Source organism: Rhinopithecus bieti, unplaced genomic scaffold, assembly GCF_001698545.2.
Source record: "Rhinopithecus bieti isolate Rb0 unplaced genomic scaffold, ASM169854v2 scaffold_36840, whole genome shotgun sequence".
Taxonomy (NCBI): Eukaryota; Metazoa; Chordata; class Mammalia; order Primates; family Cercopithecidae; genus Rhinopithecus; species Rhinopithecus bieti.
The window spans coordinates 1,626,089-1,652,991 of NW_016816502.1; the positions used below are offsets into that span (position 1 = coordinate 1,626,089).

Below are 26,903 nucleotides of genomic sequence, written 5' to 3' on the forward strand. Positions count from 1 at the left end.
ATGGAGATATGGCAAGTTTGATTCCAGATCACCATAATAAAGCAAGTATCATAATAAGGAAAGTCTTTCTATTTTTTTCTTTGGTTTTCCCCTGAATATAAAAAGTTATGTTTACAGTATACTGTAGTTGATTGTGTGAAATAGCATTATGATTAAGAAAACAATAAACATATTTGATTTAAAAAAAAAAAAATGTCTTCCATTTTCTACCATCACTGCACCCTTCTTTGTCCCCTTTCCACCCTGGGGGTAGGGAAGAATCATTGCAGTGGAGGACATTGTGTGGAAGGTGCTGATAGACAGGTGAAACAGGACCACCTTTTCAAGAAGCCACTTACTTGGAGTCCATGTGAATGGTTATTTTGGCAGCTTAAACAAGAACCTTATTCAGCACTTTGGGAGGCTGAGGCGGGCGGATCACAAGGTCGGGAGATCGAGACCATCCTGGCTAACACGGTGAAACCCCGTCTCTACTAAAAAATACAAAAAACTAGCCGGGCGAGGTGGCGGGCGCCTGTAGTCACAGCTACTCGGGAGGCTGAGGCAGGAGAATGGCGTGAACCCGGGAGGCGGAGCTTGCAGTGAGCTGAGATCTGGCTAGTGCCCTCCAGCTTGGGTGACAGAGCGAGACTCCGTCTCAAAAAAAAAAAAGAACCTTATTTTATTTTATTTGCTCACCATTTTTGTTTTCTATTCATTAGATGAGACAGGACTGCTTTAACATTCTCTCCTGCTGCAAAAGAAATACTGGTATATACTCTCTGAAGTATTATTCTCTAGTCTTGATAAACCAAAGAAAAGATGCATTTGTGAGTGGGTCTGTGTGTGATCTGGCCTCTTTTTAGGTTGTGAGGAGGAAGAGGCAGATCTTTTTTGTTCTCTAATTCTGCCCTTTCTTGGCCCTCAAAATGACCTGGTTTTCTTAAAAGGCATCATTAGAAACAGACTTTAAAAAGGAAGAAGATCCCTGGAAGATCAGGTAACGTAAAGGAATTATCTCAACACTTAAACACTTACACATTGTAAGTGATCATAGATGAATTTCTCAGCGGCTTCTTTCTCTAAAAATTCAAACAGCTGGAGCTATAAATCAGGAACAGAAGATAAAAATGAAAAGGAAGATGAAAGTTACATCTAAGAGATGTCAACTCACTGTTATTACTGCAAGTAGGTTTTTTGTTTCATTGCATAATCACATTACTAAAAACTGACATATTATCTTACACAAGGCCATGCAAACATACACAGTGAAACTGGGTAGCTACCAGCATCACTTTTACATTCCTCAGTTTAAAATCATGTAATATCTTGAGCAGTAAAACTAGAAAGAGATTTTCCCCTAATAGGTGAAATTTAGCTGTCTTTCAGACAGTGGATATGGAAATACCATTTATGATTATTTCAGATGGGAGATATTCTTGATCCTGGTGAATTCCAGAAGGAGGAATTTACAATAGGACTCTCTGTTTTGTCTGCTTGGATCACTTATAGCCCCTGGTACCTGCCTCTTTGGAAGGCACCTCCGGTCACATCAGGAGCATGGATGGGGCCCCACATGCATATCCATGGTAAGTCTATTACATGTTCAGGCTTCACTGGCCTTTCATCTGCCAGGACAGGGAGGACTGCACTTACTCGCTCAGTGAAATTGTCCACAGAGTAGTCCGGAGTCGACGCAATGTAAGTGTCCTCAGAGACAAGACAGATGGTGGCCTTCTGAGCTGCTCCTGCAGCCCACAGGATGCCAGCAAGCGCCACAGCCAGGGCTTGCTCCTGCTCCTTCTTGCTTATTTCACATAAGCTATAATGCAGAAGGCAGGAGTAGGAAATCATTGGAATGAACATCACCTAGCCACAGAGATGTGAAGTAATTTGCTCTTGGTCATTCATCTTCAAAGTCAGAGAGCAGTAATTTACACCCAGCTCACCTGGTTCCCAAGTTCCTCTCCTTGACTTTTATACTGCATTGAATACACTCAGGGTCTGTGTAGCCTTCTCAAGAAGTGGGAGCCAGTCTTTACACAGTGGGAGACCTTTACTCTGCTTATTTTCTAAATACTTAACATTGAGAACTGTAGTCTTTATAAAGAAACACGTGATAAAGATTGATTTATGAACTCAGCAATGATTTATACAATCCACCTAGCTCTGTGGTGATACAGAAATGAGTAACAAAAGGTCGGGAGCTGTGGCTCATGCCTGTAATCCCAGTACTCTGGGAGGCTGAGGCAGCTGGATAACTTGAGGTCAGGAGTTCAAGACCAGCCTGGCCAACATGGTGAAACCCCATCTCTACTAAAAATACAAAAATTAGCTGGGCATAGTGGCAGGCACCTGTAGTCCCAGTTTCTCGGGAGGCTGAGGCAGGAGAATGGTTTGAACCTGGCAGTCAGAGGTTGCAGTGAGCTGAGATCATGCCATTGCACTCCAGCCTAGGTGACAGAGTGAGACTCCATCTCAGAAAAAAAAAAAAAAGAGTCAAGGAGCCTAATACTCCAAAACCGTATTGCAAGATAGAATGAGAATAACAGAGTGCTATGAGAAAACACGGGAAGTAGCGACATTGTGACTAGGGGGCTCAGGAAGGCTTCGTGCAGCGTGTCTACAGAGGTAATTACTTGTTCACATTTATTTAATATTTGCCATAGGCCAGGGACAGTGCTTTGCTAAGTGCCTTAACTTTATGTGGCAAACGTATGTGTTCCATTTGAATTCCCTGTGATTCATTTTACTTAGGAGATGGACTCATCCCCCAGCTACTTTGGGTACTGTGGCTCCCACTTTTCTACTTTCTCTGAAGGATTGAAGCCACCTTGCCCAGAAGTGACCAGGAGTTATGCCTCCTCCCTAAGGATGGCCCACAGCCAGTGCCTCATTGGAGCAAGAGGTACAGAAGGCCTGTTCCCTCATCTGAAGAGGGGCAGGCTCTGCAGTGCAATCCATGCACCTGAGCTCCCATGGCATCAGACTGACATTTCTGGAAGCCACAGTCTTCCTCAGCTTCCCCTTCCCTGTCCTGCTTCCCTCACTCCCTTATGGTTTTCTCCCCCAAGGGCACTCCCTTAATAAATCACTTGTGTTAAGTATCCCCATCATGGGCTCTGCTTCTGGGGAAACTGGCAGTTCAAAATCTTAGAATATATTATACATTTAGTTCATCTTTGGGGGTAATAACTTTACCTGCCTGAGGGCAGAAGTATTTATATTTCCTCTAATATCTAGCATAGGGCTTTGCACATGATAGGGGTTTGTTAACTTCTAAGAATAAAGTAATTTGAATAAACTTGAGCTGACCTTTAAAAATAGACAAAAACCAAACATCATACCTTATCAGCCTGGTTAAATAGGAGGATTGGCCAGGCACAGTGGCTCACACCTGTAATCCCAGCACTTTGGGAGGCCGAGGCAGGCTGATCACCTGAGGTCAGGAGTTCGAGACCAGCCTGGCTAACATGGTGAAACCCTGTCTCTACTAAAAAAAAGAAAAAAAAAATTAGCCAGGTGTGCTGGCAGGTGCCTGTAATACCAGCTACTCAGGAGGCTGAGGCAGGAGAATCACTTGAACCTGGGAGGCGGAGGTTGCAGTGAGCCAAGATCATGCCATTGCACTCCAGCCTGGGGGACAAGAGCGAGACTTCATTGCAAAAAAAAAGGAGGATTGATCACTTATTGGGTTTTTATATCACCCCTTTGTTCTTCCCTAATTATATTAGCGCTTTCCATCAAATATGGACAAGTAGGTCCACCTGAGACCTGGTGCTTTATTCTACCTAACAGCATGGTCTGCAGTAGAGCCTAAAACCTGTCAACACTATCCCTGCAACTGGACATTCAGAATGACTCCAGCAGATACCCTCCCAGTAGCGGAATCCAGCCTCTCTGGGACAGACAGGGCCATTTCTGTCTTAGGAGGTAGATTTCCTTTCTGAGACAACCTGAATTTTTCAGTTATGATTATTTAGCATATAAAGATTCTAGTGAAATGGGTAATTCAAGTACTTCTCACAGTCCTCTTACCTGCCAAAGTTACAGTCTTTTCCTTTCCTGGTAAACAACAAGTATTTGATGATGGATCCTTGCACAGCCATCTGAATGCTTCGGGCCCCTCCCTGAAATGAAGAGAATGAATGATGAGGTGAAGAACTCTTGGAAATCAATGTTATCTATTCTTCTCTGCAGGCTTTTCCCTCCTGGTATCCCCTCGAGCTTTGTGAAGGGACACCATGCTATATTTGTGCCACTCCTCCCTGCGGCCGTGGCTGGTGCTGTGGCTGGGCTAGATTCTGCAATGCCTAGCATCTTTGTGGAGACCCGTGGACTGGTGACTGGGGATGTATGTCTTCCTCCATCCTGCCTTCACCATGTCCCTGCTTCATATCAGGCATGTCCCTGCTTCATATCTTGCTCCGTCTCCCACGCTGGAGTACAGTGGCCTACCCTTGTCTCACTGCAACTTCTGCCCCCCAGGTTCAAGCAACTCTCCTACCTCAGCCTCCCGAGTTGCTGGGATTACAGGTGTGCACCACCACACTCAGCTAATTTTTGTATTTTTAGAAGAGACAAGGTTTTGCCATGTTGGCCAGGCTGGTCTCAAACTCCTGACTTCAGGTGATCCACCCGCCTCAGCCTCCCAAACTGCTGGGATTACAGGTGTGAGCCACCGTACCTGGCCCATATCAGATTTTTAGATTTGTTACAAAGTAATTTTAAATAGTCTATTATCATTTCAGGTTAAACTTTAGTTTATAAATATATTTCTACATATGATTATAATGAAAACATGCATTTACATGGATGTGGACAGGAAGGATATATGGATAAGGAACATGGGATTAAGATTTTTATAAAATTATAAACTGTCTACTACCTTTCCCACTTCCAAAGTGAAAGCTAGTTCAGAAGAAGGATCATGGAACCTGAAATAGGCCTTTTTCCAGTTATAGCTGAAGACATGGATTGTGTTTCCAAACAGGATCTGCCGCAGCTTCTGAAAAGAGGGAAAAGAAATGATTCAAACGAAGAGAATTCTTCCTAGAAATATTCCTCATGGTGGGGTCAAGGAGGTGGGCCTCGTTCCCTTCTACTTTCAAGTTTACATATTACTCTAGTCCCCGGTTTTAACTGTCTGAAGTCCAGAGCAGAAGATGACTAGATAATCTTTGTCCCTCGTGTCTCTCCTTCCTTTGCCAGCCATCTACCTTGTAGTTCACCGTGGCTGCTCTGTGCCTACAGCTCTTGCCCCATAGCCATGACTTGTAACTCCTGCCTCTCCCATCTTTGGGCTTTTGTCTCTCACTCCAGAAAAAAGGAACAGGCAGGATCTCTTGTTTCCAGACTGGGTACAGTAGCGATTTAAACAAGCATTCTCTCTGTCCCAGGGTCTTTGAGGTTTTCCTATGCTCTGCAGCACATTGAGATTCAAGAGGATGTTTTACAACTTCCCAGAAAAATGGGAACAAGACTTTTTATAAACCAAATGTATGAAAAAAGCAGAATCTATTCAAAATCAAAGACTGATCATTTAGCATGTACTAAATGCACGGTCTTGTGTGGGATATAGTTATGTAAAAAGTCTAATACCCCACAGCTATGTACAAGACAGAACATGTGACTTTCCATAAGACAAGTAAAAAGTACTATGAGAAAACAGAGGAGAGAGAACTTCTGACTGAAGTACTCAGGAAGGCTTCATGGAAGAGCTGGCATTTGAATGAGGCTGGTCAATGGCATCTAGCATTTACTGAGCATTTTCTATGCACCAGGCACTGGGATAAGTGCTTCCCATTTATTCCCTTCATTTAATTTTATGAAGTAGGTGCTGTTATCCAGCTTTTATCCAGATGAGGGAACCGAAGGCCAAAGAAGTTAAGAGTATTTGCCTTTGTTCACCCAGTTAGTAGACACAGCTGGGTTTTTACCCATTCTCTTAACACCTGCCCTACTTTAATCATGTATGTGTCATCTTTATGATTTCTATCATTTTGGTGTACCAATCATTATCTAATTAATACTTGAGAAGGCTGAAGATAGGACCCCAGTCTCTTCTAGCTTGTAGGATTTCTGCTGAGAAATCTGCTGTTAATATGAGAGGTTTTCCTTCATAGGTTACCTGGTGCTTTGGTCTCACAGCTCTTTTTGTTTTGTTTTTTTTGTTTTGTTTTGTTTTGTTTTGTTTTGAGACGGAGTCTCGTTCTGCTGCCCAGGCTGGAGTACAGTGTCGTGATCTTGGCTCACTGCAACCTCAGCCTCTGGGTTCAAGTGATTCTCCTGCCTCAACCTCCTGAGTAGCTGGGATTACAGGTGTGTGCCACCACACCTGGCTCGTTTTTGTGTTTTTAGTAGAGACAGGGTTTCACAATGTTGGCCAGGCTGTTATTGAACTACTGACCTCAGGTGATCTGCCTGTCTTAGCTTCCCAAAGTGCTGGGATTACAGGCGTGAGCCACCACACCTGGCCTTGTCTCACAGCTCTTAAGATTCTTTCCTTCAACTTAACTTGAGACAACCTGACGACAATGTGCCTAGGTGATGCTTTTTTTGCAATGAATTTCCCAGGTATTTGTGCTTCTTGCATTTGGATGTCTAGGTCTCTAGCAAGACTGGGGAAGTTTTCGTCTATTATTCTCCCAAATATGTTTTCCAAACTTTTAGATTTCTCTTCTTTCTCAGGAATGCTGACTATTCTCAGGGTTGGTCATTTAACATAATCCCAGACTTCTTGGAGGCTTTGTTCATATTTTTGGATTCTTTTTTCTTTGTCTTTGTTGGATTGGGTTAATTTGAAGACCTCGTCTTCGAGAGCTGAAGACATCTTCTACTTGTTCAATTCTATTGCTGAGACTTTCCAGAGCATTTTGCGTTTCTAGAAGTGTGTCCGTTGTTTCTTGAAGTTTTGATTGTTTTTTATTTATGTGATCTATTTCCTTGAACATTTCTCCCTTCACCTCTTGTATCATTTTTTGGATTTCCTTATATTGGGCTTTGCTTTTCTCTGGTGCCTCCCTGATTAGCTTAATAACCAACCTCCTGAATCCTTTTTCAGGTAAATGAGGAATTTATTCTCAGTTTGGGTCCATTGCTGGTGAGCTAGTGTGATTTTTTTGGGGGGGCAGCTGTTAAAAAAGCCTTGTTTTGTCATATTAACAGAGTTGATTTTCTGGTTCCTTCTCATTTGGGGAGGCTCTGTTAGAAGGAAGGTCTAGGGCTGAAGGCTGTTGTTCAGATTCTTTTGTCCCACGGGGTGTTCCCTTGATATAGTACTCTCCCCTTTTCCTATGGATGTGGCTTCCTGAGAGCTGCAGTGATTCTTATTTCTCTTGCCACCCAGCAAGTCTACCAGGCTCCTGGTCGATATTGAGGGTTGCCTGCACAAAAGTCCTGTGACGTGAACTGTCTGTGGGTGTCTCAGCCGTGGATACCAGCACCTGTTCTGGTGGAGGTGGCAGGGCAGTGAAATGTCTCTAATTAATACTTTTCACTAGCTTGGGACACATTTTGTAACTTAGAAACTATTTATTTAAGAAGGACACTTTCTATAACTTCCTTAAATGGAAATCAAAATCATTTGCCACACATGATAAAAATATAATGAAAATAAAACAATGTTATAAATTACAGCTAGAAACTGCTGCCTGTGAAAGCTCTGACTGGGTCTTGTACTCTTATTAATTTAAAAGGGAGGTAAGAAGTATTAAAGAGGTGTGAATGTGTACTGCCCTTTACTGTACTGTCCTTCTCTCTGACCTGTCAGAGTGGAGAAGGGGATCACTTTCTCACTAGGTAACTCAAGGATATGTAACATGTTACTTAATGCCATATCCCTAGAAGCATCCCCTGTTCCAGCACAGACACACATCTCACACTCTGGAACATGCCACACACCAGCCTGTTACCTGTAACAGAGGGGAGGCTGGACAGAGAGAAAGATCTGCAAACATGCACACATCAGTACCTGGGGTGTCCTTGGATGAGGAGTAAGTGTTCAATGTGACTGGAACTCTGTGTGTGTGTGTGTGTGTGTGTGTGTGTGTGTGTGTGTAGGCCAAGGGGTAGGAAGAAAAGTAGAAGCTCAGATTGCAAAGTACCCTGGGCCTGACCCTGGATGACTCTGAATATCATATTCAGGCACTTGCAGCCATTCAAAGAATGTGGACAAACGGAACATGGAGCTCAATAGGCCCAGAGCTGAGGTGCCTCTTCCCAGCTGTGCATGGAGCCGGCCCTGAGAGCAGGCTCTAATGGTTTCTAAAAAGGAAAGACGCAGGAGAAGCATGCACCTATAACGTTCTTCCTATGTTGGTCCAGGGGCTGATTTAAGATTAGATTTATTTCCCAGCCATCTCTACTTCCATCCTCAAAAGAAAAGCTTGTCTCTACCGAGAAAAGGGGGCAGGTGCATTTCAGGGTGAGCAACCCACTTGAAGAAAAACTACGTGTTCTGTGTCTCAATGCAATAGCACTTCAAGGAGAGACAGCGAACAGGCACAGAGGCTGCTCTGGAGGACACAGACTTGGTGTGTGCTATGGCCAAAGAGAGCCCTAGACCCAGAACATCCCCAGGACAGGCATTGAAAACTAATAGAAAATGTTTCCCTGACATTGAGATTGCACAGCACAGAAAGACTGCTCCCAACTCAAGGGCAAAGAAGCCCCAGTTCTGCTCCTTACAGACCATGTGAATTTGGACAAATTACTGAACCTCTCTAAGACTTAATTTACTTATCCAGAAATGGGGTAACCCCTGCTTGGTCCACATCCTGGCTATTACTGAAAGAGAAGCATGACAAAGGGCTTTGGGAACCATAAGTGCTAAGTAAATGTAGGGTGTTATTACCTTTGTGAAAACACAGCCTGTCTATGTAGGAACATCTTGTGCCGTATGGAAGAAAGTCCCAACACAGATGGAAAAAGACCAGAGACTGGCAGCAATAAGAGAGGAAAAGCTGTGTATAAATGTGGAAGATTAAGACCGTTGAGACTAAGAAGGCTTAGATTTTAATTCAATTTTAAAAGTTCTGCAAGCCAAACCACACTCTTGTTTCTGTTGCCAGTTCCCACCTCCAACTTAGAAGCTTCTCTCTCCAACTGTCCCTCTGAGGAGGCCTAAGAACAGAGAAGCCGCAGGTCTGTCTGGCCTGGCCCTATTGGCCAGTGTGACAAAGATGACCCAACTTACTTGTGTAAAATTTACTTTCAAATATCAGATATTATTTATAATGAGATTAACCTGACACATAATTACATGTGCTGTTGTGCTGTCTAGTAACTAGAAACAGATGGTAAATGGTCCTCATAAGTGGCTGCCATGATTATTATTAACATAATCAAGCATGGTTTATAGTTTTTCTCTTTGTGCGTTGCTAGTATTCTATATTTGTGAAGAATTCCTTTCTTTCCTGGCACTTTGTTCCATTTGATTGCTATGATGACAGTGATGGTGATCATAATTTACACACACACATATTATACACACATTCATAGATAGAGGCCCTGAATCATTCTTTCCAACAGGTTTCATGTTCTTACCCTGACTGCCTTGTACTTTGTCCCTGGGTTTAGAGCTTCCCTGTGACCACCTGCCCATGCCTAACTTGAGGTAGACTAATCCTCTTTAAAGCTCCTTCCCTAAATCTCTTCTTGCCTTAGGAATTACTAGACCATCATGGAATCAGAGATTCCAAGATGTTCTAAGAAGACATTTCTATCCTAGACCAACTAACAGAGTAGTAGACTCTTGGTTCTATCATGTTCACCATCAATTTCTTAGCAACTGGCATACTGCCTAGTATGTAGTAGGCTCAAAATAGCTATTTGTTGAATTTTTAAAATTCTAATTTGACTCTTTCATTTTACAGTGAAAGGACTAGAGGCCTAGATCAGCTAAGTGGCACATGCAAGGTCACGTATATAGTAAATGACAGTGCCAGGACCCAAATGCAAGCCTTTCAACTTGTACCAGCCAGCGTCCCAGCAGGAAACAGATGGCATTCTCAAGTCAGATAATTAATTTGAGGAACATTTAAGACAGCAACTATTTATAAAGATGTGGGCTGGGTGTGGTGACACCACAATGGCTAATGCAGTGTCCCAGCAACAGTGGGAAGTCATTATGACCCCTAGATCTGAAGGAGCACATAAAGGAATGCTGACTTGAACCAGAAAGGAGAGAGTCCTGGGGAAAGGACTGCCATGAGAGGAGAGGAGCTCAGTTAGCCACGAGCAACCCAACTTCTCTTCTCTTCCCTCCCTTCAGTTTACTTTCAGGGCTCACCATTGCTCAAACTCAACAGGAAGCCAAAGGAGGAGGGCACCCTGATGATGGAGGTTAGTCTTGCTACAGGTCAGCCTCTCTACTGGGCAGAAAGTAGGTTGGAGAAGAGTGGACCATGCATCTGGAGGGGCACACGAAGGACACCCCTACTCTAGCCTGAGGTGCACTAGAGGATTATCCAGAGGCACTGAATTAATTAATTCACACCTATCAAGACCCATCTATGAGCTAGACCTTATGGGTGCTCACCAGGCTGTGCTTCTTTCTCCCAAAAAGCACACCCGTCTATTATCCCATTTTAGAGCTTCATTCATTTGAGTCTCTCCAGAATATTTTGGTCTCTTGGTATTACATTTTTACTGTGATTCTTCTGGAGGATATTGCAGCTACAGAAATGTGTTCAAGGCTGAGTCCAGAAAAGGGCCTGGGAGTGGGAGAGGGTGCAAAACTGCCCTGGAGAAAAGGAAAATCATTAGGTGGGGCTGGTGGAAGAGCCTAGAGACAATGCTCACCTTTCCCACGATTTCACCTGAGCCAGCAGCCTTGGCCAGAGTTTGTTCCACCACATATGTTCAAAGATGTCAGGTTAGGGGAAGGAAGAAAGCTTTAGTATTGGAAAGAGGGCAGCAAAAGGTGAGAAACAGGAGAGCTAAGGAAAGCAAAGGTGCGTAGGGTGCTTTACCCAACCCCTACTTTCAGAGAAGATTCCCAGCAAAGAGACAGTGTGTGCCAATGTCAGGAAATGCTATGCATCCCTAATCCAAACAGAAGAGAAAAGAATAGCAGAATGACCACAAAAGGCATTCTGGAGTGGTATTAGGATTCAATAGCTCTGACAATTTGCCAGGTGGCTGCACTGCTGAAACATCGATTAGAATTGGTCAAGCTTCCAAATTGCCTCCCTAGAACAAGCATATTTAGAATCCCAAGCTCGTCATCCTGAATTCCCAGGATGTGTTTAATTAATTCTACTGCTATTTCAAGGACTCACGATCATCTGGCCCATATAATGGGAATAAATCCAAATTTATTTTTTTTAAAGAAAAATCAATTATCTCTATTTCTGGGACTTTCTTAACACTCCATCAACTTCATTTCTAAATCTTTTGTCTCCTAGCCTTTTCCAAAGGGAGCACATGACCTTGGCGTAGTCACAGGGCAGTCCCCAGTTGCATCATGTTTGTGTTTGTAGATAAGTGGGAATATTCAGACTGAGAGTTTTTCGCCTCCCCAATACAGAGAAAGACGAGAAGATTTTGCAAACATCTGTGAATGCTTTTTCTAGTTTTAAAATTTGTGTGTGTGTTTAAAAAATAGTATATTCATGTGGTTCAAAATCCAGAGAGACAAAAAAGGTATGCAGTGAAGACGCCCTGCCATCCCATGTCTCCCTTGTACCCACTGTTGTGTTTTAGGAAGCCTTCTGGAATTACTTCTTTTACAGGCAAGTATCAATATAGAATCATAATTGTCTCTCATTTTCACATAAAAGGTAGCCTATTTTTCAGATACATGTACATTTTAAAGTGACATCCTCCAAAGAAATTCATTGCAGAAGCCAAGAATACATTTTTTATTAAAGTTTTTCATTAAAAACATTTCCTTGTCAAGTAAAATGCAGACAGTTGCTCTCATTTCTGGTCTATACCACAGTGTAGGCAGCAGAATCACTGAGGCCTGGGGGCCCTGGCAGGATTACATATTATCTGTCTTCATTGCTTGAAAGGACAGCGATTAAGTATCTATATAAGATTCAAGTTAAGGCTCCATCCAGAGGCTTCAAGGCCACTGAGCTGAGTGCAGCGTTTCAGGAGCTCTGCAGACCTGCCCATCTTCCTGTGACTTCAGGCATTTGAACAGAAAGAGGGAAGCAAGGTGGATTGAGGCAGATAGATTTTCTTTCTTTTCTTTTCTTTTTTTTGACAGAGTCTCACTCGGTTGCCCAGACTGGAGTACAGTTGTGGGATCCCGGCTCACTGCAACCCCTGCCTGCTTGGTTCAAGTGATTCTCCTGCCTCAGACTCCTGAGTAGCTGGGACTACAGGCATGTGCCACCACGCCTGGCTAATTTTTGTATTTTTAGTAGAGATGGGGTTTTGCCTTGTTGGCCAGGCTGGTCTTGAACTCCTGGCCTTAAGCAATCCACCTGCCTCAGCCTCCCAAAGTGCTGGGATTCCAGACAGATTTTCGACAACAAGAAAGAGCAAGTGAGGCCTCCCAGTGCATCTGTACTCCAAGTGTGACGGTGGAGAAAGTTGTTCGGTGAAGCCTGGGAGGTTCTGTATGATAAAAAGGAATCCAGGGGCTGTGCGGTCCCTGCATCTGATTGTGTCCTGTCTCAGGGAGCTTAAGGAAAGGTTATATCGAAGCTGGAAATACCGTAGTCAAGGTCACCAGCCTTCATGCTCAAAAAGCAGATGGAGACTCTGTGTTAGGCTTCATGTGGGTTCCCCAGAAAGGGTTTTAGTCCCCACGCATCCTCTCAGCTGGGATCTTGTGTGCAGTGCACAAACTGTGCAACTCAATGTACAATGCAGGCCTGACTGCAGGGCCAGTGTTGCTGGTCTTTGCCCAGATGCCTAGGCTGGTCCTGGGTTGTTTCTACAAACATGCATGTGTGGCAGCACGTCCTCAGGAAGGAGGTCCCTCTTCCAACTCTCATTCTTAAGGCCCTGAGTAGAGGTCCCTGCCTGAGCTTCTAGGATGTAATGTGGAGGTTTAAGAGATAGGGTGATGATGGGGAAATTGTCTTGAGAAGCCCCGCGTTTCATTATGATTTCAAGGGCTACACTGGAGGGCAATCCAATGGGAGGGGCATCTTAGTCTCTCTGGTACTTTTGCCTTGGCTTGACTGTTGCCTCTGCTTCCCCAGTTTCCAATGGCATCTTTTTGCCCATGACAGCTGGTCCTTTTGGACATTTGCCAAGGCATTGCCTCCGGCTTTGGCCTATTTGACCCACTGAGATGCCTTTAGTTTTGCCTCCTGGCTGGATCTCTGCCTCAGCCCCTGGCCCCCACCCTGGTGAAGTCTTGAATTGAGCAAATGGTCCCCGGGACCAGTAGCTTACAGATCCTGATGATTTGGATCCTGAAATGTCATATTCTTTTCTTTTATTTTTTTGACACAGAGTCTTGCTCTGTCGCCCAGGCTGGAGTGCAGTGACACGAACTTGGCTCACTGCAAGCTCCACCTCCCAGGTTCACGCCATTCTCCTGCCTCAGCCTTCTGAGTAGCTAGGACTACAGGTGCCCACCACCACGCCTGGCTAATTTTTTTTCTATTTTTTAGTAGAGACGGGGTTTTACCGTGTTAGCCAGGATGGTCTCGATCTCCTGACCTCGTGATCCACCCACCTCAGCCTCCCAAAGTGCTGGGATTACAGGCGTGAGCCACCGCACCTGGCCACTATGTCATGTTCTTTTCAAATCTGCGTATTGGTAACCCCAGAAAACTTGTTTCTTTCTTGAGATTAGCTACTTGCCCAGGACAGGGCCTGGCAAGTTCCCCCAGCTCTCTTCTTCCTGCATGCATACAGGCGGGGTACTTTCTTACACATCTACATTGTCTTATGCATTCGCAGCACTCCACAGTCTGCCACTTAGAAAGTCTATCCTATCCTACCTTCTATAGTGAGTTATTTGAATGTAACTCACTCACTCCCTCAAATTTCACTGTCAAACTGAGGAAGTGAATAAAGAGAGACTCAGAGTTTGGGAGGAAAGGGCTGTACTACCCCCTACCCCAGTGTCCTTGAAGAATACCATAAGTAAGTCATTTTAATTATATTCTCCTTTTACCAATAACAACCATCTGTAGTCTTATCTTCAATAATACTCTCACATGACAGCAGATAAGATTCCCTAGGCTTGTTGTTGTGGGAAGATTATATTTCATTTCATGTTTAATTGACAAGCTATACTTACCGTGGCCATTGCTAGGGAGATAGGAAGGCCGCCCAATTTTGAAGAGATGATAGAGGGGTTGGGAATAGAACAAAGGCCACTTGATAGCAAATGTCCTTGTCCTTTGGGCTGAGGTATTCCTGTTCCATCTTCATTTTCATCAGTAGATATATGGTTGCCTTCATGACTCTGTGCAAATACCACCCCCACCAAAGACAAAGCAAACGGAGCTGGTGATGACCTTGTTTTAAATTTTCTCTTTCTCTCTGTCTCTCTGAAATACCAGTGTTCAGAAAATGTTGTCTCACTTTTAAAGATGTCTGAAAATTGTGATAAATAGTAATAAAAGAGGCAGAAAAATCCCAGTGTCTGTGTCAAAGGGGTTTCTCATAAGGGTTTATGTGACTTGGAGAGGTTAAATGTAACTATGGAAACATAATTAATGCCATCAAGACCTTGACTTGAAATTATGTTTAGAGAAGAATGTAAATGTCACTGTCTCTTGTTTTGAGAAGACAACATTTTATAAACTTTGGAGGAATCTTTCCAGTCTACACAAAGTGTTTCTCATTACATTGTTAACTGGCCAATAAATGAAGTCAGCTTATCTCTTTTTAATTCTTTCAGATTCCTACTCCCCAACAAGTGAGTATAATAGTTCTTTTTCCTTAAAAAAAAATCCACCCTCTACCTTTAAAAAAATTTATTTTCACTTTTCTTGACTGATTCTCATGACATGTCACTGTAAATTAGCATCAACTCTTCTTCAAATTTACTTAGCTTATATACTAATGTCATGAAATGAATCTGTCCTATTGGTGGCTGAAACATGAGGGAAACTGCCGTCTTAGTTTTTCTGTATTCCTAGAGGCAAAGATTCTTTCTTATCTCAGAAGCACAGCATCCAAGTCACAGACTACTGATCAGCTAAGATGCATTTTGTAAATCAAATGGAAAATCTTTACATTTGTGCCAATGGCTTTTCCCCACCTTGTGTAAAGCATAACTTGACTTTTTTTCTTTTCAAGATTGTTTTATCTTTTAATGTTCTATCCCCCCAAATGATAGATATCTCCATTTAATACTTCCAAGACTAAAATAGAAGCATTATTGCTCTGATTCCAATTTAGACTATGGTTAAGAGAGTTTTAGCATAAATAAGACTTTTGATCATAGGCTACTTGAGGCAAGAAGCTTTAGCATTCTAGTTAAAATATTAATGATTCAATTGCTTGACCATATATACTACTGGCATGAAAACCACCTTAATATTTTATCCTGTGTTTGCTCAGTGATTGAAGTAATACCTGAAATACAAAGTCCATTACCTTCTAACCTTTTCAGTTTACATGAGGTACAAACATCTTCCATCTTATATTGTATATCAGATTTTAAAATACCTTTTTAGCACCAGAATTCAGTCATCTATCTCTTATTTTAAAATGGTAAAGGAAAATGATTTTTCTCAAGCTGAATAAAGATGATAACTATTTTCAAAACTGCTTTTCTTCAGGGACACAGAAGCACTTCGTTGTCAGAATCCAGTGTTATTTCACAAATGTGGGAACGTTAGATTTTGATACTACCTTTTTTTCTAAAATAATAACCATATGATGCTCTTAATGATAAAAACATAGCTCTTAGAAGTAGAAAGAGAAATCCATAAAAAAGCACAAGAAAAAAATCTTCGACAGGCTTTCTAGTTTTATGTTTTCACGCGTTAAATGCCAGTGCCTGAGTGACATTATGTGCAAAGAATAAATGCAGATTATGCTGTTAATGTGATTGTTTGAAGAAGCAACTAAAGGAGAACACATTGGGTTTGGGAAAAGTAATTACCTGAGGAGTTGTATTATTGGTTCCCAACCTTTAAATGAAAGAGAAAACATCAAGTAAATTACTCACTCTCATCAAACCTCACATCCACAAGCCTCCCAAACCCCAACCTTGCTAGGGAAGTTTCTGTCCACAAATAGTTATGTCTGAAGCATTTTAGAGGTAAATCTATAAAGGAAATTTCTCATGTTGCAAGCTTATAAGTTGATTACTTAAACACGGAAAATCCCTTTGTTTCTAAAGAAATGAGAAAATGAGAACACCTTACCTGTGAAAACTAAAGATTTCCCTCCATTTGTCAAGGAATGAAATTTTCCTTGAGATCTCCTCTAAATCCAGCTGTTCGGAGCTTTGTTCCTGGCCCAAGACCTCCATATCCATTTGGATAATAGGATGAATTGAAAACGGGAAGTTCTTATGATGAGAGAGAGGTCAGGCTGTAGAGAAGCAAGTGAGGTGACTGAAACAGATGGCTAGAGGAAGTGTGCCACCCTTTCTTTTGACCAGCAAAGAGATCACTCCACACAATGGCTGCTCTGAGTGCACTGTAAGCCTCTGCTATCAGATCATGATTAAACTTTCATTAGAGGTAAAATAGTCTGTGTATTTTTGTTCACTATATAGGGACCATGAATGTTTAATCCAAGACACAGATTTATAAACAAAGGGATTGCAATTATCTGTATCAGAGCAATTGAGATAATTTAATTGGTGAGAGATACTATGCTGGTGGTGGAATGTGATGGTTTTTTATGCTGTAATGCCTTCTTGGAAGGGTTTGTGGAGCAGAAATACATAGCCAAAGTGGGTAAAAACCATCCTGCTGACATCAGAAAACTTTATCAACTACTGTTGGATAATACATAGGCCAAAAAAGACACTGGCCAACTGGCATTTGCTGTAGAGTTTAGTACACAGAAATCTTGCACAGTTGAAGAACTGGTCTGATTTGTTTCAAAGAGAAATCCAAAAGTTATATCATTATATCTCTTCTTGTCGGCTTAGTGAATTGTAGCTGCAGTCACTGATATAATAACGAATATTGATGGTTTTGATGATTAATTTTATGTGTCAACTTGGCTAGGCTGAGTTGCCTACATGGCACCCATCTAAACACCAATCTAGATGTTGCTGTGAAGGTCTTTTTTAAAAGATGTGATTAACATTTATATCCGTTGACTTTGAATAAAGTCAATTACCCTTTACAATGTGGATGGACTTTATCTCATCATTTGAAGGCCTTAAAAATGGTCCCCCAAGGAAGAAAGAATGCTTCAGACAGCCTTTGGACTCAAGACTGAAACATCAACTCTTCCCTGGGACTCCAGACTGCTGGTCTGCCTTGCAATTTTCATTTTTGGACTTGCCAGCCCTCACAATTGCATGACTACCCTCATAATTGTATACACGTATGTATGTGTATATATAGCCTATTGGCTCCATGTCTCTGGAGAACCCTAATATAATGGTGTTTTTCAAAAACAATACTGATTACCAGTAACAGTTTCTCTTGCTCCTTCTGACTTGGTTGAATATAAATCTTGGACCTCTTCAACAGGAGGTCGTTTTCTCTATAAACATTTCTAATCATGAGTTATATAAAATCCTGGGAATGCCAAGAGGTCAAGACAAAGAGGCTATCTGGATTTATTGTGACTAGTAGAGTGGTCAGGGTTGAGGGGACTGGTTATTTATACTATTGCAAAGACCTTGAAACATAGCAAGGCACTAAAGAAACCAGAGGTGGGTTTAGGTGTCCACAGTCTTGCTTAGGAGTGCTCCACCACTGGCTCCTTCAACTAATTTTTGGTGGTGGTTTAACCACCTCATTTCCACAGGTCTCATAAATGTCCATCAGATTTACTATTTTTATTATAAACATAAGAGGCCTAAATAAGTTATTTGCCTTCACTAGCCATAAAACCTTTTTTTTTTAAAAAAAGGCACTTCACTACTGTTTTCCTGTTTATAGTTTTATAATTTTAATGGTGGCATCAGTATTAATATTTATTGGGCACCCACAGTGTAGAAAAAAATAAGAAATTACATAATTCTTGTTCTCAAATAATATAATGATGAGAAATGTTCTGGAATTTCCTATTTAAAAAGTCATATTAAAAAATTCTGGATCTGCCATTTAAATTATTTAACAACCCAAAACCAGAAAAGTGGAGCAGCTAAATAAACTATTTTTTAAAGACTCATTATTAAATCTGTATTTTTGGCTACGTCTGTGCCCTAATTTACAGAGAATTCTGTAAAGGTAGAAGCATAAATCCCAATGATTAGATAACTTACCAATAAACCGTCCTGTTGAGTTCAATAAATGTATTTTGACTCTTCCCTACATACCAGGGACTTGGAGGTCCCAAGGTGAAACAGATGTGGTTCCTGGTCTTCCTCGTGCAAGAAATAAACACGCAGGAGGAAAATGCGGTGGAACAGCGGGAGCACAGCGGATGGGCAAGAGAGCGGGGTGGTTAAGAGCATCGGCTCTGGGCCCAAACTGCTTAGTTATTTTGTTTGTTTTTCGAGACAGAGTCTCGCTCTGCTGCCTAGGTTGGAGTGCAGTGGCGCCATCTCGGCTCACTGCAAGCTCCGCCTGCCGGGTTCAAGCCATTCTCCTGCCTTGGCCTCCCGAGTAGCTGGGACTACAAGCGCCAGCCACTGTGCCTGGCTACTTTTTTGTATTTTTAGTAGAGACAGGGTTTCACCGCGTTAGCCAGGATGGTCTCGATTTCCTGACCTCGTGATCCGCCCGCCTTGGCCTCCCAAAGTGCTGAGATTACAGGCGTGAGCCACCCGCGCCTGCCCCAAACTGCTTAGGTTTCACCTCTTACTTGCTGTATCACCTCAGACAGTTTATGTAATCTCTCTATGCCTCAGTTTATTCATCTATGAAATGGGGATAATTTCATATCTTTACCATATTGAGACTTTTATGAGCATTGTATATCACTCTATTTGTTTAGATCTTATTTATCTTCCCATTGTTTATTTAGATTTAATCCCCAGGAGTGAAATACTGAATCAGATAATGTGGTCATCTAAAGACATTTGACACAAATTACCAGGTTTCAACACTGTTTGTGATCATCTCTTGCCCAGCCCTCTTACTACTTTTATCCCAGGGTGGAATTCATGATCTCACTTTTCAATAAATAAAGTGCTGTCTTTCCTTCACCCACCTTTCTCTCCTCTTTCAGTTAGGTCCTTCATATGGAAAGGGCTGGTCTCTGGAATACACCAAGGGTTAAGCATGCAATTCAGCCATATCCAGAGAAAAGCGACATTCTTTGGGGGCATTTTATTAAAAGACTTAGAGCAGGAATCCTGAGTTTATGAAAGAGGTTGGGAAGCAGAGATGGGGTTGAAGGGTCCTGGACCAAGTCTGGAGAGAGGGGGCAAGGGAGGGTACAGAAATATGTGGAATCTGAGATTTCCCTCTTCTGTTTTTATGCCCTTGCTCCCTCCTCACAGCATATGAAGTCATCTAAAGCTTTTGCCCCAAGACTGCTCCTGATGCAGCAAAGGGTTGGTACTGAATATGGGGTATCAGGCAGCAAGGTGTCTGCAGCAGCAAAAAGAAAGCACAAGTACAAAGCAGGGGCCGTGGTGGAGGAGAGTTTCTGTGACCCCACAATGGGGGATAGTGGAGTGTCCGAAATCATCCACCTATAAAGGAAATGCACTGTGTGAGTGCAGAAATCTGCAGCTGAGTCCGTTTGCTTTCTTTGTTGATAATTTTAAAAAATATGAATGATATAATCAGAAAAGCTAGTATGTATTTCAAACCTGGAAATTAATATGTAAAATTTAATGCCATTAACATTTGCTATAGTCTCCCAGAAAGCTCTGACTGATCTTTACAATTATTTACTCAATTCAGCCTTATAGTCAAAGTTGAAAACCTTGGGCTTTCAAGCGTTTTGACTAGCTTACAAAATCATCCCCAACCTTTCTTCTTGCTGTTTTCATGTAATGTTTCATAAACAGAAATCTGAAAGCAGAATTTTCGAGGGTTTTGATTTTTTTAAAACAAAATCTCGTTAGCGTTTAATTAACCTTATCCCTGGAAAGCTCTTCCTTAGGATTAAGTTAAATCCTTTATGCTTTAATTACCATGCATTTTCTTTAGTAGTACTTTCTATGGAGATGGAAATTTCCTGATTATATCCCTTCCTAAAAGAATTCTGCCAATCCACTGGAAACTAGAAGATGGCTGAAATATTCTCCCTTTGTTCTTTGGTGCTATAGGGAGGAGGAAGAAGGTGGAGGTCAGACCGAGGGTAAAATCCCAGCTCCTCTTCCATGACTGTGTAGCCTTGGAGAAGTCACTTAGGGTCTCTGAATTTCACTTTCCACACTTCTTTGACTTATAGAGTCATGATGTATACGACTTATATAAAAACTCCTAACCTTTAATCAATATTTTCTTGGCTCTTATATGTTAAACTTCTCCTTTAAACATTTTATTTTTTTCTGGAGAAAAAAATCCCATTTTATCTTTTATGCCTTTGTGTACTTTAGGGGTGGCAGTATGAGTCAGAGACAGGGTCGGAAGTCAGAAGTCCTGAGGTGAAGAAACATAGGCATTGGTCCCAACTCAGTACCTCAGTCATTGACCTTTGGCTGGTCCCCTAGTCATTGGTATGGATCCCAGTCATTATCTTCAAAAGCCTTAAAGATTAGTGTGGTTTAATAGGAAATCTATATTTGGGCTTTCTCCCTGGTTCCTAAAACTCTTGGAATTTCCGGAGCGATGAAGGTGATAGAAGCATCTTTTATTCTAATGAGCTGACTTTTGGTGGGCCCCTAAGCAGCTTCAGAACAGGGTCTTATCCCCAGAAAGACCAAGCCTTGATTAGACGTTTGGAACTTATAGCTCAGCCCCTAGCCTGTGGGGAAGAAAGAAGGGGTGGAGATGAGTTAATCACCAATGGCCGATGGCTTAATCAGTAATGGCTAGGTAATGAAGCCTCCATGAAAGTCCGTTAACAGGGTTTAGGGAAGTTCCAAGTTGGCAAACACACCCACATGCTAGGAGGGTGTTGCATCCCAACTCCACCAGGGACAGAGGCTCCTACATTCAGGACCCTCCCAGACCTTGCCTTGTGTACATCTTCATCTGGCTGTTTATTTGCATCCTTTATAATAAACTAGTAAGTGTAAATAAAGGGGCTTCCTGACTTCTGTGAGCCAGTCTAGCAAATTAACAAATTGTCAGGGGGTCATGGGAACCCCTGATTCACAGCCAGTCTGTCAGAGGTATTGGTAACATGATCCTTGCAACTGGCATCTGAAGTGAAGTCAGTCTGTGGGACTGAGCCCTCACACCTGGGGAGTGTGACACTAACTCTGGGTAGTGTCAGATTGAATTGAATTGTAGGACACCTACTTAGTATTGGGGATTGGAAAACTGGTTGTTGTGGTAAAATACCTCTCTCTGTTGGTATCCAAAAGAACCTGGTAACCAGCATTTGTCACACAGTTCCTGGAGTCACACTGGGTGGGAATCTCTGCTCCTCTTCTGTGTTAGTTGTCCATTCTGTGTAACGAATTACCACAGACTTGGCGGCTTAACACCACCCATACGTTGCCTCATAGCTTTCAGGGGCCAGGAGTCTGGGCAGGCTTAGCTGGGCCCTCAGCTCAGGGTCTCACAAGGCAGCAGTGAAAGTGCTGTCCAGGTCTGCAGTCATGTCTAGACTTGGGATCCTTTCCTAAGCTCACATGGTTCTTGGCAGAACTCATTTCCTTGTGACTATGGAACTTGTTTCTTCAGGACCAGTAGGAAAGAGGGAATCTCTGCCGCTCAAAGTCTCTGATCCTGGGGAAACCTCTGTGCTCTTATAACTCACTTGATGAGGTCAGACCCACCCAGGATAATCTCCCTTTTGATTAACTCAAAGTCAAACTGATTAAGGATCTTAGTTACATCAGCAGAATCCCTTCATCTTTGCCACATGTAATCATGGGAGTGATATCTCCTCACTTTTGCTATATTCCACTGGCAAGAAACACACACAGGTCCTGCCCACACTCAGGGGAGAGGATTCCACAGAAGCATCACTGGTTGGCATTGGGGTGGGGTCACCCTAGAGTGTGTCCACCACATCTATTTACTGGCAGTGATCTTGGGCCAACAATTTCACCTCTTTGCCTCCGTTTCTACTCTTATAAAATGGGGATAACAATATCAGCTCTTTCAAAAGACTAGGTCACTTTGAGGAGTCATTAATTAATACCGGAGAAGCATTTAGAACAGTGGCACATAGCAAGGGTGCAATTACTTTTTGCTTTTTATCTTCAAAATAGGGACAATTCCTGCTTGGTTGGCCTCTTGGGGTTGCTATAAATCTTCCAGGGGCCTGGAGGGTCTCTGCTAACTGAAAAGGACTATGCAAATAAGATGGATTATTGTTTTAGGGTCTGTCTTTCATTTTATTTTGTCTTTCTTGTTTAACCAGGACTCTTGTTTGTAAGGACCAAACTCAGTTTAAACTAGTTTAAGTAAAAAGAGAATTTAGTGTCTGATTTGATTTCAAAGGAAAAACTCAGTTTGGATATGACAACACACATGCTCAAATGACGCTGTTGGAATCTAGTCTCTCTCCACCTCTGGGCTGGCTTGCTTCTGTGTGGACTTGATTTTTAGGAAGGCTTGCCCATGATAGGAAAGACGACAGCTCCAGGCTTACTTGTATCAGATAAGCCACTCCAGCAAGAATACCCCTGTTTCCTCTTGGAAAATTTAGCAAAATCCCAGGATTGATTCTCATTGAGTGTTTTGCCCAATCTCTGTGACCAGGGCGATGGGAAGCACTAATTGGCCAGGCCTGGCTTTTGTGCTCACTCTTAGAGCTGGAGGATAACATTAGACCCCCTGACCAAGGGTGAGGAAGAATAGCTCTCCAACAGAAAATGGAAAAGCTGTTACCAGCCTGGGTAGTGGATGTTTACTTGTATATATATATTTTTAAAAAGGCTCACTGTACTCTTACAGTATGAACACCAAGACTAGAATTCTCTGCCAATAAAGCATAAACACAATGTAAGAGCTATTTCTGAAAATACATGTGGTCTTCTCCTGTTGAATCAGACTGTTGCTGCTGCAGGGATCACAGAAGCCATCTAGTCAACCTCCCCCTCCCATGTCCTCAACACATGGTCAGCCAGGCACCCCTGAAATACTGTCAGCTGCTTTATTTTACTCTTCTGTACAAAAGCTGTCCTGCATCTCAGGTCTGTGCATTTGCTTGCTCAGCTTTCCTGAAGCCTCTCTTCTAGTCCTTGTTGCCTTGGACCTCATTATCCATCTTGCATGCCTAAAGTATACATGGGGTATTATAGGGAAAAGCACTTGGTGGAAAGTTGAAAGGGCAGTGTTTGGTTTGCTCCAAAAATAATAACAGATTATTTTATAATCAATACGTAGCTCTTCACTTAAAACATGTATCTCTATGTATTCATATAATAAAAAATACGCCCCAAATCTTATTACATCATTAATTAGGATGGGGGAAAAGACAACCATTGCTTCAGACAAACTATACAACATTCCTGAGTGATTTCTTGTTTCTTTCTTCCAAAGAACAGACATCCCGCGTGCACTTCCAGAGCCCCAGCTGAGCCACTAAACCTAAGAACTATATTCTACAAGCAATGTGTCTGAGGCAGCCATTGGATGCCTCCATCAACTTGTGATCCCCCGGTCTCTTTTTGTTCCTTATTCTTTTAACAAATGCTACCTTTTCTCCTATTTTCGTATAATTGTGCAATGACACATAATTATCTATTTAAATTTGTGGACAGAAGGAAGCGAAGACTCTGCATTGATTCATCATGTTGGCGTTTCACATCTGTCCATCTGCCTGCTTAGAGATATTTTCTGCCTTGTTTTAGAAGCTGCTCAGGTATCAGAAATGTTATGAGGCAGTGAGTAACAAGATCTGGGTTCATCAAATTTGCTGTGTGATCTTTTGTAAGTTACTTATCCTCTCTGGGCCCTGGGAGGTAAAATATGGGGTTGGATAACACTAGATAATCTCTGGATAACCCCTTCGTGGCTTACCGTCTCTGACATTGGCTTAATTTGTCAATTCTACCTAACTCCACCCAGAATCTCTTGACTCTTAGAGGAGGCCAATGAGACCTCTTCTATTTATAGGCTGTTTGTGGTTTTCTAATGCTTTGTGTTCCCTCTCTGAACTTCAAATCATCCAATTTTCTATGGAACCAAGAAATTGCCTTAAGAGGCAGCAGAGTTCATTCTCGGGAATATAACTCTAGGAGTCAGAAGCATAGTCGTACTGACAAAGTCAAAAAGGGAGGCCAAATTAACAGATGCTCCGAGTGGAGTAATGAACAAGGTGCAGAAAGGTTTCTCGTAATGACTGCCTCCATAGAGTATAAATAGGAATGCATGCCTTTCTTCCCTGTTTCCCCTCACACCAGCTGTTATTTGTGGCAGGCAGTCAGTAATTGCTATATGTGACCCTTGTTGTTAGTAACAGGGACAACACTGTACATTGCAGCTTTCTTTGCTTTCGCCCATCTCCTGGCAGCTGTGGCTCTAGGGTCTGCGAGTATGCTAAGATGGCAGATTAGGATTTCCCTGGCTCTTGTAACTAAATATAATCAAATCACTCACCCTGCCTATTGGGAAATAAGTTATAAATAACAAGTCAGAGCAATCTTTCATCAGAGAGGCTGTGGTTACTAGGAAACGAACACTGCAGTTAGGCTCTCTATTGTCGTGATATGTCCATATGGCTTGGGGTTTAAGCTCAGGTTCTCTGTCTTTGGCCTTTCAAATGGTTCATGACTATATTGTTCTTGCTATTAAAGTATTCCTTTGTAAATTTTAAGGGATGAAGACTTGGGTTCTAACTTTGGCCTTGCTCATCAACTTGCTGTGTGACTTTGGGTGAATTAATTCACCTCTCTGGTCCTCAGTTTAATTCTCAGCAGCAGATGAGATGGTTGGGTTACATCAAGGCAAATTGTGGCCCATAGGCTAAATTCGTTCTACTATCTATTTATGTATAGCCTGCAAGTTAAGAGTGGATTTTACATTTTTAAATAGTTGGAAATAAAATCAAAAGAATTCATAACATAAAATATTCTATTTTATAATATAACATATAATTATGTAATATATTTCATGAAACTTATATACAATTCAAATTTGTGTCCATAAACAAAGATTTGTGAAAACACAGCCACACTCATTTATGTGTTGTCTGTGATTGCTTTCACACTCAACAGCAGAGTTGAATAGCTGGGACAGAGACTGTACAGCCTGCCAGGCCTAGAATATTTACTTTCTGGCCCTTTACAAAAAGTTTGCTGATCCCTGAGTTAGATCATCTCTTAGGTCCCTGTAACTTTATTTTAAAAATTGACTAATTCTCAGTACAGCTCCTTCTCAACCTGAGAAATTCCAGGCTGTAGGTGGGCCAAGCCTGGGCTGCTCCTAGAGGGAATCTGGTAGCTCTGCCAAGTCTTGAAAAGGACTGGGAACTGTGTTGGCCAGAGACAGGATTGGATGTTGAACTCCAGCCCTCCTGTTCTTGCTCTGGGTCAACCCAGGCATGGGAACCAGGGTGATGAGCCATGAGCTTACCCTGAGAGCTGGAGGCTGCAGTGGTTGTGGGCTTAGGATGTTGCTGTTGTGACAGAGATATCCCAAGGAACAGTGACTTAAACAAGCTAGAAGCATATTTATCTTTCCAACAAAAGTCCTGGTGACTTATACACTAAAAAAGACATATCAATTGATTGCAATGTATGGAATTTATTTGGATCCTGCAAAAAAAAAAAAAAACTATGAGATAATTGGGGAAGCTTAAACACTGCATTTTGATAATAAAGAATTATTTATTTATTTTTAGGTGTGATAATGTTATTGTCATCATGTTTTCAAAAGAGAGTCCTGAGAGACATACTACAATTTTATGGATGAAATGATGTGATGTCTGAGATTTGCCTCATGATAATCCAGATGAGATGGGTTGGAAGTTGGTGAGGCCACATGGATGAAACAAAATTGTCCAGGAGTTGGTAGTTGAATACGTGTAATGGGTACCTAGGATTCATTATACTACTTTCAATAATTGTGTATATATTTGAAATTTCCCATAGTAAAAAGTTTAAAATATTTAATGTTCATAACCAGTGATTAAAATTTATACTTTAAAGAAATTTAGTCTATGAAAAGCTCACATAAGTGCCAAAATATACCATTACAATCATCATAACTGGATTTACAAAATACCTGAGAACAAGTTTCTATATGAGAAAAAATTTCCTGAAGAAGAACAGTTGTATCAAAAGTTTCAAGCATTTAAAAATTTTAATTGATGGAATATACATTATTAATAATTGTATTATTGATATATAGTCATTTATAATTTTTACATAAAGAGCAGATAATTTTTTTTGTTTGTTTGTTGACTTTTTTTTATTATTATACTTTAAGTTCTAGGGTACATGTGCACAACATGCAAGTTTGTTACACATGTATACATGTGCCATGTTGGTATGCTGCACCCATTAACTTGTCATTTACATTAGGTATATCTCCTAATACTATCCCCCCGCCCACAATAGGACCCGATGTGTGATGTTCCCCTTCCTGTGTCCAAGTGATCTCATTGTTCAGTTCCTACCTATGAGTGAGAACATGCGGTATTTGGTTTTCTGTTCTTGCGATAGTTTGCTGAGAATGATGGTTTCCAGCTGCATCCATGTCCCTACAAAGGACACGAACTCATCCTTTTTTATGGCTGCATAGTATTCCATGGTATATATGTGCCACATTTTCTTAATCCAGTCTGTCACAGATGGACATTTGGGTTGATTCCAAGTCTTTGCTATTGTGAATAGTGCC

The 26,903-nt window shown here is 41.8% G+C and overlaps 1 long non-coding RNA gene across 2 annotated transcripts in view; it reads left to right on the forward strand.

The window, feature by feature from the left end:
• The first annotated feature begins 10,155 nt into the window (after nt 1-10,155).
• LOC108517154 (uncharacterized) overlaps nt 10,156-26,903 on the forward strand; it is a 42,008-nt gene continuing 25,260 nt past the window's right edge. For both annotated transcript variants that reach the window (XR_001882018.1, XR_001882019.1), the window contains exon 1: nt 10,156-10,323. This is a non-coding gene — a long non-coding RNA (uncharacterized LOC108517154). The remainder of the gene's footprint in view (nt 10,324-26,903) is intronic.